The 19,086-nt window shown below is 35.9% G+C and overlaps 1 pseudogene; it reads right to left on the reverse strand.

Annotated features, from left to right (window-relative positions):
• Window positions 1–18,138: 18,138 nt before the first annotated feature.
• LOC145260872 (U2 spliceosomal RNA) lies at window positions 18,139–18,276 on the reverse strand (annotated as a pseudogene).
• Between the last annotated feature and the right edge of the window lie 810 nt (window positions 18,277–19,086).

Genomic DNA, 19,086 nt, shown 5'->3' on the forward strand with positions numbered 1-19,086 from the left:
CAATTATTGTTCTGGCCTTCGTCAGGTGCTTAACCGCGACGGGATAGGGATGTCGAATCTTTCAACTGCGTCCACAGAAATTACTGCCTTCCATAGCTGTCACTGCCCCCTCGGCCCTCTGTGGCCTCGGGCGACAAGATCAAAGTGTAATATCTGTTCCGACAGATACTGCAAGCAAAGACCAGATGTGGGGGCAACCCCACATACCTGACCTTTAACCAGCTCCCATTTCCCACCTCTCGGGAGCTGGTCCCCTTTTTCCCTTCCCCCTCCCCTTCACTCCTCACATTAAAAATTGGCCTTGTGCCTTATTTGCTCGGTGGGGGAGCAAATAAATACCATCTGTTCCGACAGATGCTGCAAGCTATGACTAGCAAAGACCACATATCTGACCTTGGTCAATGTAGGGGCAACCCTTCATACCAACAGTTACTACCCAGCTCCCATTTCCCACCTCTCGGGAGTTGGTCGCCCCTTTCCCTCCCCCCTCCCTCTATCTACACATTAAAAAACGGCCTTGTGCCTAATTTTCTCAGTGAGGAAGCAAATAAATCCCACAGCAATTACTGCCTTCCATAGCTGTCACTGCCCCCTCGGCCCTCTGTGGCCTCGGGCGACAAGATCAAAGTGTAGTATCTGTTCTGACAGATACTGCAAGCAAAGACCATATGTGGGGTTAACCCCACATATCTGACCTTGGTCAATGTAGGGGCAACCCTTCATACCAACAGTTACTATCCAGCTCCCATTTCCCACCTCTCGGAAGCTGGTCCCCCCTTTCCCTCCCTCTCTCTCTCTCTCTCTCTCTCTCTCTCTCTCCACATTAAAAAACGGCCTTGTGCCTAATTTGCTCAGTGGGGAAGCAAATAAATACATACTGCCTTCCATAGCTGGCGTCTTACCACGATATTCCTATCCCGACGTGGTTAACCATCTGACGAAGGCCGAAGCAATAATCGGCCGAAACGTTGTAAAACAACAACTAAAAGATGAGAATAACAGTCCGCAAATAATTAAATAAAGAAAAATAAAAATAAAAAAAAAATTAAAGAAGGTTCTATTTATGATCAGGCACCCCTGGCATTGCCCCAGAATGAACGAAGCCCTCATTATCACTATTATATTCTTAGTTTTATCATATTCGAATTATTTTCAAGCGTTTCCTAAAGCACACAAGACAGACTGACACAGCACATTTATATTATAGACTTGACCCTTATGATCTGTCAGTATTAATTCTATATATTAATTGTGTAAACGAATAATCTGACTGAATTTAAATTCTAACACATGACATTTGAAGGCTAGTACTTTTTAAAAATTATATGGGTTGTAAAAAAAAAATAATGGTTATTAATCCTAACTACAATGTAGCCCACTTAAAAGCAGCTCGATCTCTATAATTTTTCAGATTAAGCGACCCACCTAAAAGTAGCCCGATCCCGTTAATCTCTCTCTAATCATTATTTTTTTTTTTTCAGATTAAGCATCTCACAATCTCTCTCATCTTTCTCTTAACGACCAACTGACACCACAAGACAAAATGTAATTCTTTTTCCAACAGGATGGCGCTACAAGCCACACATCTCACAGATCACTGACACGAGTTCATGACATGTTTACGCAAGAGAGAATAATAAGCAAAGGGTTATGGCCACCGCGCCCCCTCCCTCCCCGGACTTGTCATCATGTGATTTTTATCTTTGGAGAACTTTAAAACAAAATGTTTATGCGAATAATCCTCACAATCTAGACCAACTGAACGAGAACACTATGAGGAGAATCACTAGAGAAGATCTAGAGGAATTATCTGCAAACGTTGTTAAACGTGCCGAGAAATACATAGATGTCAACGGGGAACACTTCCACCATCTTTTAAAACACTACAGGTAATTCAAACAATAAAACAGTGTTCCTCCTCTCTACTACATTTTCTGGGCTACATTTAAGTGGGTCACCCTGCATATTAATATATACAGGATGACCCCTCCAAAAACGGGCTACATTTAGGTGGGTCACCCTGCATATTAATATATACAAGATGACCAAAAAAAGAACGGGCTACATTTAGGTGGGTCACCCTGCATATTAATACATACAGGATGACCCCCCCAAAAACGGGCTACATTTAGGTGGGTCACCCTGCATATTAATATATACAAGATGACCAAAAAAAGAACGGGCTACATTTAGGTGGGTCACCCTGCATATTAATACATACAGGATGACCCCCCCAAAAACGGGCTACATTTAGGTGGGTCACCCTGCATATTAATATATACAAGATGACCAAAAAAAGAACGGGCTACATTTAGGTGGGTCACCCTGCATATTAATACATACAGGATGACCCCCCCAAAAAAACGGGCTACATTTAGGTGGGTCACCCTGCATATTAATACATACAGGATGACCCAAAAAAAACGGGCTACATTTAGGTGGTTCACCTCGCATATTAATATATACAGGATGACCCAAAAAAACGGGCCCCGTGTACACTTTATGATCTCTCCATTATTTATTCACCGATTGCCCTTATTTTACAGGACATGGCAGAATCAACAACCGTGAGTACACCAAGAGCTGGGACAAAGAATACACTGTGTTAAATTTTACTATAAGGCAGGCTCGTTTAAGAACACCCCGGACAGTTTCATACGTCAGTTCGAATGTGAAAAGGCTCCATCCAAAAGCAGAATTCAGAACTGGGTGGACCACTTCGAGAAGTATGGGACCGTGGAGAACCTCAACATTGCCAGAGAGAACCGGCCAAGCCACTCGGGACGTCCCAAGAAGCGAACAGCCGAGCTGGTCGAAAGAGTGAGAGAGTCTCTCCAGCAGAGTCCGAAACGCTCTGAGCGTAAGTGAAGTCAGTCTCTCGGTATGTCCCGTGAGACTTGCAGGCTGGTGAACGATATCAGGGCTTACCCATACAGAATACAGACGTTGCAGACCCTTACAGCCTCAGACAAGAAGCAGAGGAGGGCTATGGCAGTCAAGATGCTCGAAAAGATCGAGGAGACACCAAGTTTCCTTAAACTCCTTTGGACCTCAGATGAAGCTCACTTCCATCTTGATGGAAAGGCGAACCTCCAGACCAATTGAAGTAGCCACCAAACCCCTGCACTCTCCTACTCTCAAGTGTGAGCTCCAGACCATCTACCCGTCGCTCAGGAGCAAGTTCTGGTTCCAGCAGGACGGAGCAAGTTCTCAAACCTCAAACCTGTCCCGAGATTTGCTGAAAGAGGACTTCGGAGGCCGAGTGATCAGTCTAAAGACTGATTTTGAGTGGGAACCCCATTAGCCCGGATAAGGCACCCAGATTTTTTTCTTTGGGCCTATCTTAAGGACAGAGTCTACGTAGGGAAACCCAGAACCATCACAGAACTCAAAGAAGCCATCAGGGAGGAGATGAGAGCCATTACCAATTCGGTCTGTAAGAACGTCATGGGCAACTTCGTGTTCCGCCTCAAGAAATGCATGGAGCTAAATGGAGGCCATCTAGAACATATGTTGTAGAACGGAGAAAAAATGCCAAAGATCCTAGTGTTTTGATGTGATATTTTGAATATAATAAACTCGTTATGACCAAAGTTTCATTTCATTCGGCCAAAACACTAAGAAACTGGACCTATATATATATATATATATATATATATATATATATATATATATATATATATATATATATATATATATATATATATATATATATATATATATATATATATATATATATATATATGGGTTTACTTTCATCAGCCTCCCAACACTATTCTATTCTTTAATTCAAAAAAAGAAAAAGGCAAAATCAAATGTTACAGTTCTGAATTTTTTAAATGAGCCATGAATAGTTGTACAGGGTGGAACGATACGATTGTCGTCCTAGAAAAGTCGACATGCTTCTATTTCCGTTTGATGAAAATCGCTTTTCTTTCTTTTTTTTTTTTTTGTTGCAGACCAGCTACTAATCGGCTAGTTGTGTACAAATCCCAAGAACGATAGGAGCCTTCTATCATGTCTGAAAGTGACACAATGTTCAACGGGAGATATCGGAGATGCGCTGCTACACAACTCATTCTCTCTACCGATCCAAGATATGACAACAGGACCATTGTCATCGCCCTCAAAATGCATCTCTAGATTGCAACAAATAACAGAGTTATGAAAACAAAGTTCCCGGGCACGGTTATGGTATTTGGTGCGGTTTCAAGTGAGTGTCACATCATGCCACCTTACCTCTTCGAAGTCGACTTGAAAGTCAATACCAAAGTGTAACTGGATGTGCTGAAGAGTGTGGTGATCAGGATTGACTTCAGAAGGAATGCTACGACTTTGAACTCTTCTCTCACCAGCCCTCTCCTCCCTCCACCTGAACCTGTTGAACTACTTTGTTTGGTCATACGTCAAGAACATCACCAACATGACCTCCCACTACACCAAAGTCAACTTAATCGCCGCCATCCGCCGAGTATTTGCCGAGCTCCTGCCGGCGCTTGTAGAAAAGTCATTATGCCAGTCCCAGTTCCGGAACTGTCTCGAAACGGTGATTGAGGCTGAAGGCAGCTACATTGAATAGATGTCTGCTCTACTACATAATCAAGTTACCTGAATTGATTTTTTCAATAAAAAATAAAGCTGTAGTGTTGTTTTCTTTAGGGCGAAACTTTTATCTTTCTACCTTGTAGTTAAGATAACATTGGTTTCTCTTTCTTCTACGCCCATTCTCTTCAAATAAAACCATTTATGAAAACTCTCAGCGAGCGTCTCCTTCTATCATTTTTAACTGATTATTGCCTAGTGTTCCTTTTTTAACAAGTCTAAATCTGGTCTCTTTACTTCAATCACATTATCACATTGGATATTCATATTCCCCAATAATTATTATCACTCTCCACAACCCGTCTGGAACATGAGCGAACGATTTTTCACTCAATTCCAACCCTCTTTTCTTGCATATATCCTAATGGACTTTTCTCACAATATTGTCATGGCGTCTCTTGTATTCCTTTTGAGCTTACTTCTCACAACTACTGCCGTTTTATTAATGTGACACTTCACATAATTTTTCCTGTGCGACACATATTAGGACTTCTGTCCCAACCTTCAAGTCACATTTTAACAACCATCGCCATGTTTTTTCTTTTGTCCATTGCTTGTGGTATATCTCTACTGAACTGGCCATGCATTTTCTCCTCAGTCCATTTGTCTTTCATTGTTTTGCGCAGTTATTGCTTTAAATTCCTTGCTTCTTACTAGTTCGCTCTCTGGCAATTTTTAAAATTTTGCCATGCCCTTTATAATTTTTTCTTTACAGTTAGAGACGTAAACTTTCAGACTACTTTTTTTTTTACATATAAACTATCACGTCTTTGTGAAAAAAATCGCCTGAGAAACTCCTCTGTCAATTTTTGGTCAGCAGACATAAAACTTAATATACAGGGTAGTCGAACATCGTTTTTCTTTGTCTCCCTATTCATAATTTTCAGCTCTTTTCCTTTCCATATCTTTCGCTCCATATCGAAAATAACGACGCTGCCACTATAACGACTGCTCTATGATCTCGTGACATAATTTAGGTCGTTAGTTTTTATATTCAAACTAATTCAAGAATAAAAGTTTTTTGCGCATGCGTGTTTGGCTAAATTGTCATGAAGGAACGACCTTTTGCTACCCCTCTCTGTAGAAATGATCCCAGTTGAGAGTAAAAGAATTAATGTTTTTAGCCAATTTTTCGGTATTTGTCGTCCAAAATGATACCAATCTCATGAAAATCTGTAGCCTCTGTCGAAAGTTTTAGACAAGCATAAAAACATACATACATTTAAACAGATTTTTGCCCTTTATATTATAGACTGGACCCAATATATAATAATGAATTAAACAATTAAAAAAGAAAATGATTCGTACTCCACTACCGAGAATTGAAACCAAAACGTTTAGCTTACGATTCACTTTTTCTTTTGACGTTAATGCCTGAGCTATGAAAACATGTTTGCTGCAAAGCTAAACATTTAAAAATGAACAAATATCTATTACGTTATGCATGCATATTCGTAATGCCATCGTTCGAACTTTACCTGGCAAATTCATTTTTTTTTTAATTTTCAAACTTTTGCACCGATTTTTCCCAGCTAAAACCCAAATATAAAGTTTCGCATTGGTTCGAATACCCTATACATTAAGTTTTATGTCCGTAGACCAAAAATTGACAGAGGAGTTTGATAGGCATTTTTTTCACAAATATACATACGCATATATGTATATATATATATATATATATATATAGAGAGAGAGAGAGAGAGAGAGAAAGAGGTTTGTCTTTACTATAAATTTTTACGAAAATATTACGCAAGTATAAATCATGTAGAATATCTGCATGAATATAATTAAACGTAATAGTTAACTAAAGATGATCATCCCATAAGAAAACTGAAAAAGAAAAAAAGCTAATAGGGAATTAATACAAATGGATGTTTAAAAGAATATGCAAATTAGATCTTTTGCAGATTAATGCAATTCCACGACCCATATATGACAAAGTTGTATTTAAGTTTTAAATAAATAAAAAAGGGTTTTTAATATGAATATAAACACACACACGCACACACACAAATGTATACAATATAGATTATAAGGCATACTGGCGAAACATATATTTTTCACCACAGACAGACACACACAGATAGACAGACAGACACTTTCACTTTCATAGATATATAGATAGCCGCACTGATGAGCTGTGAAACAGCGAAACAGTACTGTATGTGGATGACTATATTATGTTATTAAGTTAGATCCATGTCAAAGAAACGTATATATAAAATTTCAAGCCGTCAGAGGAGTTTGGCAGAGTTCTCAAAGGTCAAATCGTTGAACTTTGACCCCTTAATCGCCAAATTTCTGACCGAAAACCGATCACGTCGATTTTCCCAAATCTCAGTACCCTGTATATCAAATTTCGAGTCTGTAGACTAAAAATTGACAGAGTTATTGCGTAAGGAAATGTACACACACAGACACACAGACACACAGATACACAGACACACACACAGACAGACACTTACAATTTTATAGATATATAATAATAAATTACGTGTAATTATATTCATGCAGATATTCTACATGATTTATACTTGCATAATATTTGCGTAAACGTTTTCAGCAAACACAAAATTGTTTCCATATATATTTATGTATGTATCTATATATCTATAAAAGTGTGTGTGTGTGTGTCTGTCTGTGTACATTTTCCTTCGCAATAACTCTGTTAATTTTCAGTCTACACACTTGAAATTTGATATACAGGGTACTGAGATTTGGGAAGATGTATGTGATCGACTTTCGACAAGACATTTGGTTGTTAAGGGGTTAAAGTTCAACGATTTAATTTTTGAAAACTCTACCAAACGCCCCCGACAATTTGGTGTCTAAACATTTGAAATTTTAGATGTAGGTTCCTTGGACATGGATCTAATTTAATAACTCGATTTGAACCCAAAACAATAAATGTTAAGGGGTTATAATAGGGATCAAAGTTTTAAAAAATTGAGCGTTTGTTTTTGTTTTTTGTTTTGTTTAGTTTTTTGCTCAGCATACACCTCCAAACACCCGGGCAACGCCGGGCCGAAATGCTAGTATATCTATAAAGTGAACGTGTCTGTGTGTCTTTGTGTTTGTGTGTGTGTCTGTCTGTGTGTCTGTGTACATTTTCCTTCGCAATAACTCTGTCAATTTTTAGTCTACAGACTCGAAATTTGATATACATGGTACTGAAATTTGGGAAGATCGATCTGATCGGTTTTCGGCCAGAAATTTGGCTGTTAATGTGTCAAAATTCAACGATTTGACCTTTGAGAAATCTACCAAACTCCTCCCACAATTTTGGGTCTAAACACTTGAAATTTTAGATATAAGTTCATTGGACATGGATCTAACTTAATAACTCGATTTGCACCCAAAACCATAAATGTTAAGTGGTCATAATAGGGGTCAAAATTTAAAAAATTGACCTTTTTTTTTTTGCTAGCATACACCTCCAAACACCCGGGCAACGCCAAGCCGAAATGCTAGTACGTATGTATTTTTGTTGAATTTATAAAAGCGAAAGTGTCTGTCTGTCTGTCTGTCTTGTACATTTCCCTATGCAATAACTCTGTCAATTTTTAGTCTACAGACTCGAAATTTGATATACAGGGTACTGAGATTTGGGAAGATCGATGTGATCGGTTTTCGGCCAGAAATTTGGCTGTCAAGGGGTCAAAGTTCAACGATTTGGCCTTTGAGAACTCTACCAAACTCCTCTGTCAATTTTGAGTCTAAACACTTGGAATTTTAGATATAGGTTTCTGTGACATGGATCTAACTTAATAACTTGATTTGAGCGCAAAACAATAAATGTTAAGGATCATAATAAGGGTCAAATTTAAAAAAAAATGACCCTTTTTTTTTTTTTTGCTCAGCATACACCTCCAAACACCCGCGCAACGCCGGGCCGAAATGCTAGTATATATATATATATATATATATATATATATATATATATATATATATATATATATATATATATATATATATATATAGGTATTTCAATTTTATCTTTTGAAAAGGTTAACCTTCAAATATAAAATTTTTTTTTTAAACAAAGAATTCAATTGTATAAATCTATTTCCTTAACTCAGGAGTTTTCGATGCGTATTCATCTCGTCAGTGGACAAATATTAGCAAATGTTTTTATTGATTTGCACCTTATTTACTAAAAGCAATAAACATAGAAAATTAAAGTTTTTAAAGTTATTAAAACATTTTAGATGCATAGAATAAGAGAATGTGATATTGAGGTAGAAAAACAATATTGTACTTTAAGTCCAAAATGAATGCCAAACTTGAAATGGAAATTCCTGGTAGCAAGGATGTAAAGAGATCCAACGCGTCTTGTAATCCTTCCCAGATATTAGGTAACAATACCTTAGAAGGATTGTAAGGCGCGTTATTCTATATACATAAAAGCGAAAATGTGTGTATGCATGTATGTGTTTTCGCTTTTTGTGTATGCCTGTAAAAGACTTTTTTCGCTGGACTTTTCGGTCGGCTCATTCCTTATTAAAAATTTAAGTTTAAATGATAATATCTATGAGTTACGAACGGGGGTCGCCTGTCTATTTAATTTGCCCGACTGCGTTATTTCTTCAAGATATTTAGAGTGTCCCGTGTATCTTTCGCTTTTCAGTATAAAACAAGCGAAAACTGGCTTGCACCCCGTCATGTTTCAAGGTCAAACATCACGCGACTTAAGGTTCTCGCACCTGTTAATTTCATTTTATAAACGTCAAATTAAGAGGTTTTTCGTTCCTCTTCTCTCGTGGCCGAGATGGCTAGGTCCCAGGGTTGTTTTCCATTTCGTTTCGATCTCCACGTCAACGGTTCGGGGTTTAAGTATACTTTTCTACTAGAATTTTTTTTTTCGTTTTACACCTCTAAACACCTGGCCAGCACACACACCTACAAACACCCGGGCCACGCCGGGTACCCCCACCCCGCTAGTCTATAAATATAAAAGCGAAAATGTGTGTGTGTGTGTGTGTGTGTGTGTGTGTGTGTGTGTGTGTGTGTGTGTGTGTGTGCGCGTTTTCGTGTATGTCCAAGAAAGTCTTTTTTTCCGAGAACCGATCGGTCGCTTCACAACTTCTTAAAACTTTTTATACCACGCCTAAATAATAATATCTACGAGTTAACAACCGGGGTCGCCTGTCTATTTAACTTGCCCGATTTTCAAAAGATAAATATTCAACAATTTTCGATCGCCGCATGTGCATTAAGGTTTTTCGTATAAAAAAAAGAAGCGAACAGACTTGCGGTAAATAAAACACTGTCCCGCACTCAAAGTTGACGTCATTAACTCGTCAAAAACGGGCAACTGCAGTTAAACGTCGCACGTTTCTTTTCACACTTTATTATTTTCCAACTGCGCGTCAAGGCTTCGTTTTTTGGGTTTTTTTTTTTAAACAAACACCCGCGACACCCGGCCAACGATTTTTCTTTTTATATACCCCAAAACACACATACCTACAAACACCCGGGTACCTCCCGCTAGTCTATAATATAAAGCTCACCTGTCTGTTTAAATATATGTATGTATGTCTCGCAAAACTTTTCGACAGAGGCGACGGATCCTGAGAAAATTCGTATCACCTTGACGCTTAACGTCTCGGACGACACATATCGAAGAATTACTCCCAAACATTAATTCCTTCGCCCTAAACTCGGCCGTTTTGTACAAGGAGGGGTCGATTTTTTTCGCCGACTTTAGCAAGTCATCGGGTTTATTTTCGAAAGTAATCCACTCTTTTCGATTGACTAGCCTTAATTTTGACGTTCGTCATTTCCAGTTTTTCAACGGGCGCAACAGCAAAGACGTCACTTTTTTTTCACGTTCTTTTCCTCCTTTCTGGTACGGGTTCGAGCATGCTGCCTACTACCACATTTTTTTTTTTTGCTCAACACACGCCTTCAAACACTCGGGCAACACCGGGCAACACCGGGCAACACCGGGCACCTAGGCCAGTTAGCTATTATCGAAACCAAAACCAAAACTTATGAGGAATTCTTGGTAAAATTATTTATAAAAAAAGATAGATGTCCAAAGTGCTATCAGCTATAACCGAAACGGAAATCAAAATTATGAAGAATTCTTAGTAAAATTATGTATAAAAAAAATTAAATGACGTGAGTGCCATCAGCTATAATCGAAATCGAAACCAAAACTTATTAAGAATTCTTGGTAAAATCGAAACCAAAACTTATTAAGAATTCTTGATAAAATATAATTTTACCAAGAATTCTTAATAAATTTTGGTTTAAGTTTTCGATTATAGCCCTCAAGTCGGTTTTGGTTTTAGTTTTCGATTATAGCCCTCAAGTCGGTTTTGGTTTAAGTTTTCGATTATAGCATTGAAGTCATTTAATTTTTTTATAAATAATTTTACAAGAAATGGAAGTCCATAACAGTTAAACGACCCGGATGTAGGTGTGACACAGAAAATAACACACATATAGATGATGATGATGATGATGATGATGATGATGATGATGATGATGATTCTTGAAAGAAGTAGAAAAATTTCTTCAATTTATCTATCAGATCGCTGGGAGCAACCAGTCTTGTTTGGTCGTAAAATACGCTTAAATATATCGTAATTGATGCAAATTTCGCATTTATTGTTAGAGAGCAAATTCTTTATTGAATATTATATTGTACCTTCTATATAGTGCTGATTTCAAAAGTTTTAAAAAATGACTTAATTGTCATCAGTTAGAACAGAAATCAAAACATTTATAAGGTCAAATCGTTAAACTTTGACACTTTGACAGTTAAATTTCTGCCCGAAAACCGATTAAAAAGACTTTTTTCCAAATCTAAATAGCCCCTATGCCAAATCTCGAGTCTGTAAACTGAAAATTGACAGAGTAATTTGTTAGGGAAATGCATGCACACACAGACACACATAGACACTTTCACTTTTATAGATGTATAGATTACATTGACACAGGTTTTAATTGACGTATGTAAATCTTTCTCTATCACTTGATTTGCTGTTTAATTTTTTTCATGATCGCTATTACGTTGTTTTACTTAAAACTTGGTATTAATTCCATGTGTCGAGGATGCGCCATGATATTAATTTAAAAGAAAATAGATCGTAATTGATGCAAATTGCATATTTATTATTAGAGAGCAAATTCTTTATTGAATTGTACTTACTATATAGTGCTGATTTCAAAAGTTTAAAAAATGATTTGGATGCCATCAGCTAGAACCGAAACCAAACCATTTAGCGTTTAAGCTGCGTTCCCTACCGTTTGAGAGATAGATAAGAAGGCTTTACGTTTGAATCACTTGAGGTTACGAGGTGGCTCCAATAAGTTTCCAGACTGATTTCATACATGCATTTAAAATTGCTGTTCTCACTTGTAAATTTACTCTGTTATTTCTGTGCATCTTATGAGATGACTGACCAATTTTTGTGATTACAGGTTTAAATGAACAGCTACATTAGGGAGTGGAATACATCCTACTAAATCCTGATTGTCACAGCTGGTGCATTTCAATTATGCAATCTGGACGTGAGGACACATCAGAAGACCGATATGCAATCGTCGGTACTTGTGCATTTAACGAACCAGACGTAGCTTAGCATTTGCTCAGCTTTGTCCGACGCATGACGTCAACAGCCGGATACAACCGAGCGTTGCCGATTAAGCAGACGAGAATTTCGCTATAAATTGGAAGAGTGTACAGTTATTTTGTTGTGGCGTTGTTTTTATTTTATCGCCAACGCTCGGTTTTATCCGGCTGTTGACGTCATGCGCCGGGCAAAGCCGAGCAAATGCTGAGTTACGTCTGGTTCGTTAAATGCACGAGTACGCAATAGTCTCTGAAAGAATCGTACATAAAATTATTATATTTTTGAAGCGTGCATAAATGATTATTTTTTAAATGAATTTACCTAATATACACACACATACACACAAGTGCGTGTGTGTGTGTGTGTGTGTGTGTGTGTGTGTGTGTGTGTGAAGGTGATGCGTGTGTCTACCACTTGGCTATGAACATCCTGGTAAGTATATAAGATATTTGTTGGGTGTTTGCGAAGCGAAAATGCGAACTACGCACGTGGAGGGCGGCGTGGCGCGTGTTTTTTTTTTTTTTATTCGGCGCTGTTTTCGTTTTGTTTGTTTGCCTTGTGCCGCGACACGCACAGCTTTACAGCGTTTGGCAGAGACGTAAAAGTCGAGAAAACTGTGTTCACGTTGTCTGTGTTTACATAGGGCTTGTTACTAAATTCAGCTTCCCAATTATCAAAACAAAAACACTGCCTTCCCACGATCATGCCTTGATAAGTAAACAAACACGACATACAAGCGAACAACCAAATATACACACACACACACACACAAACACACACACACACACACACACACACATATATATATATATATATATATATATATATATATATATATATATATATATATAATAAGATAAATAGATACATAAATAAATACGCTCCATAAAATAAGGGCGATTTATTCATATATCAATAACAATAAGAGCTTATAGTTCTTAATAAACCGTTGACTGACAGACCATCGTCAAGACCGGCCTTGGGAAGCCAAGAGACAATAGCGGAAAATAAATAAAAACAATACCGTTTCGAAGTTGTTAATATCGATAAAAAGTGCAAATAACAAAATCTTATATATCTATAATATAAAGCTGAACATCTGTGTGTGTGTGTGTGTGTGTGTGTGTGTGCGTGTGTGTGTGTGTGTGTGTGTGTGTGTGTGTGTGTGTGGGTGGGTGGGTGTGTGTGTGTGTGTGTGTGTGGTCACGAATAGGCTCCTACATTGTTGACTATTTTAAAAAACGATTACATATAATGATAGGAGATGTATCGAGGATCAGGAATGGGTATGTTTGATCTGGCAGAATGGTGGTTCATAAAAATTGTAGGGTCTCCGTTCGCGCCTGGTCCCCAAAGTATGGAAATAAAAAAATGAAAAAAAAAAAGACGTTTACAAGGGTTTTTTTTTTATATAGATGTACATAAGAATACTTTGATAAATATGTTTCAACTTAAATAGGGATGGTATAATAAAATTGTGGGGTCTGCATTCGCGCCTGTACTTCATGGAAATATGGCACAAACTTTAACAAAGACTTTTCATATCTATTTGCATAAGTATACTTTGATAATTATGTTTCAGTTTGAAGAAATATGGTATAATAAAATTATTGGGTGTTCGTTCGCGCCTGACCTCCATAAATGTAAACATGTCACAAAGTTTAACAATGTCCACAATAACATCTTAACTTTAATCTCAATTCACGTTACCTTTTATTTATTTTTTGAGTTGAATTATATTGTGTCGAATAAATTCACCTCATAAATTCACGTTCTTATTAAAGTGAAAGCCAAAAAAAAAAGTCGGAACTTTAAACAATTCTCGACACAAATTTTGCATAACTCTGTTTTTTTTTCCTTCTCCACTTGCACGTGGTACTCTTTCGAAAATAGATAAATGGATAAATAATAAAAAATAAGAACGTTACTTGTTATCGTGTCAAAAGAAGGAAAAAATCCTGCTCACGTGATTACGTGTCTTTTTAAAAACATTTACATAACCTTTTTATTTTTATTTATCTATCTGTTTAAGCTTTTTTGTCAGTGTACTAGAATGAATTCAGTTGGTTACAACCCTTTCTGCGTGTTCTTTACATTACAATAATACAACCCTGAATCCGACGGCGCAATACTACACCGTTCAATACTGTAAAAATGAAACGAAGCTGTTCTGCTTGAAAAGGGCTCCATTTTCTTCTCATTCATATTTATATCGATTCTTTGCTTTAAAAAACTAAAGTAATTGCGTGTTAACTTTTTTAATATCCCATTTTGCTGTTTCGGATTATTTTACTTTTAGTAAGTAAAGCTTCATTATTTTTCCACACTGTTTTTGTTTCTTTGTTTTTTCGATATTTTGTCGATATTATTTAGTAAGAGTTTTTAGCAGAAAAGCCAACAAACGACTTCCCAAAAAAATGAATATACAAGAAATAAATGTTACCATAGTCAAAAAAAGTTCAGTTCATGTTTTTTTTTTGTTTTGAAATAGTTTTAATGCTCTTTACATGAAATAATTTCAGCGAACCGAAATTAAAACGAAATTTGGGGCAATAACTACTTAAATGAATTTTTATATAAACTACATATGCCATAATCGAATATTCCTCAAGCACAAAATAACGGAACACATTAAAATATGTTTATAAATATTCCTTACGTTGATGGAACTCTCTTAAATTGTTAACACAGAATGCTCAGGTGCTCCTCCTTCAAATTGAAAACGGGACTCTCCATTTCAAAGTCGCTGCCATTTTGATTTTTTTTTTTTTAACCGGTTCGCAAATTAAAAAAAAACAATTTTTACAAAGTACTTAAATATACAAACCAATGAACTTTTCTACCATATTAGCTTTTATTGACTATGGAAACATTTATTTCTAGTATATTTATATTATATATATATATATATATATATATATATATATATATATATATATATATATATATATATATATATATATATATAACATTTTCTCTTTGTAAGAAAACATCATTTTGTTAGTCACTCTTGGCTACGATTGAAACAAAGTTGATATAAAAATATATATTTTCGCGAAAATTATCTTTACTTTCATCATATTTTGCTTAGGATAACATTTTTGAGTATCAAAACCTATCTCTTTACAAATCCCTCGTTTTCATAACCTATCATACTTTCATCAATCGCAGTCAATTTTATGTAGGCTGTTTTTGAACCCAGTCAACGACGGGTACTTCTGCTAGTATATATATAAATATATATATATATATATATATATATGTGTGTGTGTGTGTGTGTCTGTGTGTGTGTGTGTGTGCGCGCGTGTGTGTGCGTGTGTGTGTATAGACAAATATTATTGAATAGCACGGAGTTATTCTGTTTTACAATTTTATTTTTATCTTTTCCAATCTCCGAATAGTCCTTTTTGTGTTCTTCCAGAAATTGTATAAGTTGGATCCATAATCGCGAGCGCTTTCGACAGAAGTGCTTCTATCATCCTCAGGCATATTGTAGAATAAATGACGAAATTGTTTGTTTGTTTTTAATTACATATATATACATTTTTTCATAGTCAGCTGCCCAATAGGAGAGTGTATCTCCAATACTAGTAGCTACATTGGTTCAACAACTAACACATTGTCGCGAAGATTGACTCTCCACCTCTGTGACTCTAGCTCGATATCACAACATTTGAAGGGACATGGCTACCATCATTCGGAATTTCGAAGAATTATGGTAGAAAATACAAGAGTATTGCAGAGTGAGAGAAATGTAAATAGGCTAAGAATACTCGAGGCGTTGTACATTAAAACAAAGAAGCCTCATATAAATAATATTAATTATGAGTGCAGCCGAAACGTTTGGAAATGTTTGGGATGAATTTTGAATATATATATGTGTGTGTATATGTATACATATATATATATATATATATATATATATATATATATATATATATATATATATATATATATATAAAGTCCACCCACCAATCTTGTAACAAGCTACCACGTGACTATGAAAAAATGCATATATATGTAATTTATGTAATTTAAAAAAAAACAATTTCTACATTTATTTCTACAATATGCCTTAGGATGATAGAAGCACTTCTGTCGAAAGCGCTCGCGATTATGGATCTAACTTATACAATTTCGAGAACAACACAAAAAGAACTATTTGGAGATTGGAGAAGATAAAAAGGAAAATTGTAAAACATAATAACTCCGTGCTATTCAATAATATTTGTCTAAATGAGAAAATGCTGCCTAAATATACACAATATATATATATATATATATATATATATATATATATATATATATATATATTGTCATTGTTGTTTTTTCAAGCGATACATACGGTTAATATTGGCTCCGCCTCGGAGCTCATTTTTTTATTTACTTAGAAAGTCGCCCTTTTTAATTTGGACGTATATAACATTTTTATTTATTTATTATTTTTAAAACAGTAATCTACGTACACGCGTGTTTCGAGGTCATTACCTCTCGTCAGCGTAGTTTAACTGTTTCTAGGGATTGAACCTCAGACCATGTTTACCACAGTCCGGTGCCTTAATCGTTAGGCCATATATATAACAAACTACCACGTGACTATGAAATATATATATATATTAGGTACGGGCAAACATAAACGGAAAAAAGATAGGGGGTATAGTTTTGAAAGCCGATTTATCATCATTTTTTGTAGGTTTCCGACTACGTTTTGATTGTATTTGAAAAATTAAAAACTAAAGTTAATTTCCAAAAAGCAGAAAACTATTTGTACAGGTGAAAAAAAAAAGTTATAAAAAATGTTTTCATGGCGAGCTAACCAATTCAGCTAAATTTTGAAGTTAAATAAATTCATTGTAAAACTCCTTTGAAAGATTATTAGTTTTCTGGGTCTATTTAAGAGATAATCAGTAAAGCTAGGTCCTAAGATATTGAATTAAATAAATAAAAAGAAACACCTTGTTTGTATAAAAAATAGCTTAATTAGCTCAAAAAGATTTTGTCATTCGCAAAATCACAACGAAAGGAAGTTTTGTAAACTCGAATTATACGGAAGCCAAAATTCCAGCCAGTCGAAAGACTCTCTTAAAATAACGTCATATAATTCAAAGGATGAACGGAGTGCTAGTCTTTTTTACCCCCAGAAGTGCACCCGTACATTCATATACTGAACGTTTGTATCATTTTTACCATTTTTTTAATTTAATGTTTTTCTATATTCCTGTTCTTAAATTATTTTTTTTTAATAATTGTTCGAGATTATGTAAAAATTATGTTACGCCTGAAGTTTCACATTCATGCAAACAAGGAAAATATTAAAATCTTACATATAAAAATTATGCGAAACCTGTAATTAAAAAAAGTAGACATTTTTTTCGCAATTATAATTTTTATGTGAAAGTATTAAATAAATAATGCTTAATTCAATGATAATATCGGTAGTCCGAGAAATTAATTTTTCTTCGAGTTATATCGAATTCATTAATACAGATTTTAGGGACGTTTTTGTAATGTTCCTGTAAAAAGTAATTTTTTTTTAATTGTTATATTTAACAATTTTCATAAAAAAGCAACAATAAATTAATTTATTTTTTTTACTACTAAAAACCATAACTTTAGTAAAGGTATTTTTGTTTAAACAAAATAATACATTTCGACTAAGATTTAAATAAACGAGGCCGATAGCCATTAGTCGCATGCTCTTGTGTAATGAATGAATGCGTGAATGTAGGATTGACATGAAATTCTTAAAGATAAACTAAAATGACCGAAAAATGGGCTGAAATGACTTAAATAAATAAAAAGTAAATGACTTAGAATGACTTTAATGAACTTAAGGATTAATTGAATGACCTTAAGAATGACTTAAATGCTTAAAAAATAGCTGGAATCCTTCAAAAACAACTTGAATGATCTGAAGAATTACTAGAATGCCTTTGAGACAGACTGGTTGTAAAGTGGGTGATCATTTTTCATTAAATTAATACAGAAATGTGATCCCTCACTTTATATCACAAAGTTACAAACATAAGTACAGCATGTAGTAAGAACAGATACTACACTTTGATCTTGTCCAAAAGGCCAAGAAAAGGGTATTTATTTGCTCCCCCATCGAGCAAACAAGGCACAAGGCCGATTTTTAATGTGAGGAGTGAAGGGGAAATGGAGACCAACTCCGCGGAGAGTAGGGGAGCTGGATAGTGACAATTGATATGAAGGGTTGCCCCTACATTGACCAAGGTATATATGTGGGGTTGGTATTTATCTGCTCCTTCACCGAGCAAATTAGGCACAAGGCCGATTTTTAATGTGAGGAGTGATGGGGAAATGGGGACCAACTCCCCGAGAAGTAAGGGAGCTGGATCGTGACAATTGGTATGAAGGATTGCCCCTACATTGACCAAGGTCTTATATGTGGGGTTACTATTTATTTGCTCCCCCACCGAGCAAATTAGGCACAAGGCCGATTTTTAATGTGAGGAGTGAAGAGAAAATAGGGACCAGTTCCCCGGGGAGTAGGGGTGCTGGATAGTGCAATTGTTATGAAGGGTTTCCCCTACATTGACAAATAACTTATATGTGGGGTTGGTATTTATTTGCTCCCCCCACCGAGCAAATTAGGCACAAGGCCGATTTTTAATGTGAGGAGTGAAGAGAAAATAGGGACCAATTCCCCGGGGAGTAGGGGAGCTGGATCGTGACAAGTGGTATGAAGGGTTTCCCCTACATTGGCCAAGGTCTTATATGTGGGGTTGCCCTAACATATGGTCTTTGCTTGCAGTATCGGCCGGAACAGATTATACACTTTTATCTTAGCCAAAAGGCCAAGAAAAGCTTTAAAAGCTAAGAACAGCATCTATTCACAACAGACCTTTGATTTTAACCAGAAAGGCCAAGCACAAAA

This window comes from Euprymna scolopes, chromosome 36 (genome assembly GCF_053919585.1).
Source record: "Euprymna scolopes isolate OS-2025 chromosome 36, ASM5391958v1, whole genome shotgun sequence".
In the NCBI taxonomy this organism is placed as follows: domain Eukaryota; kingdom Metazoa; phylum Mollusca; class Cephalopoda; order Sepiida; family Sepiolidae; genus Euprymna; species Euprymna scolopes.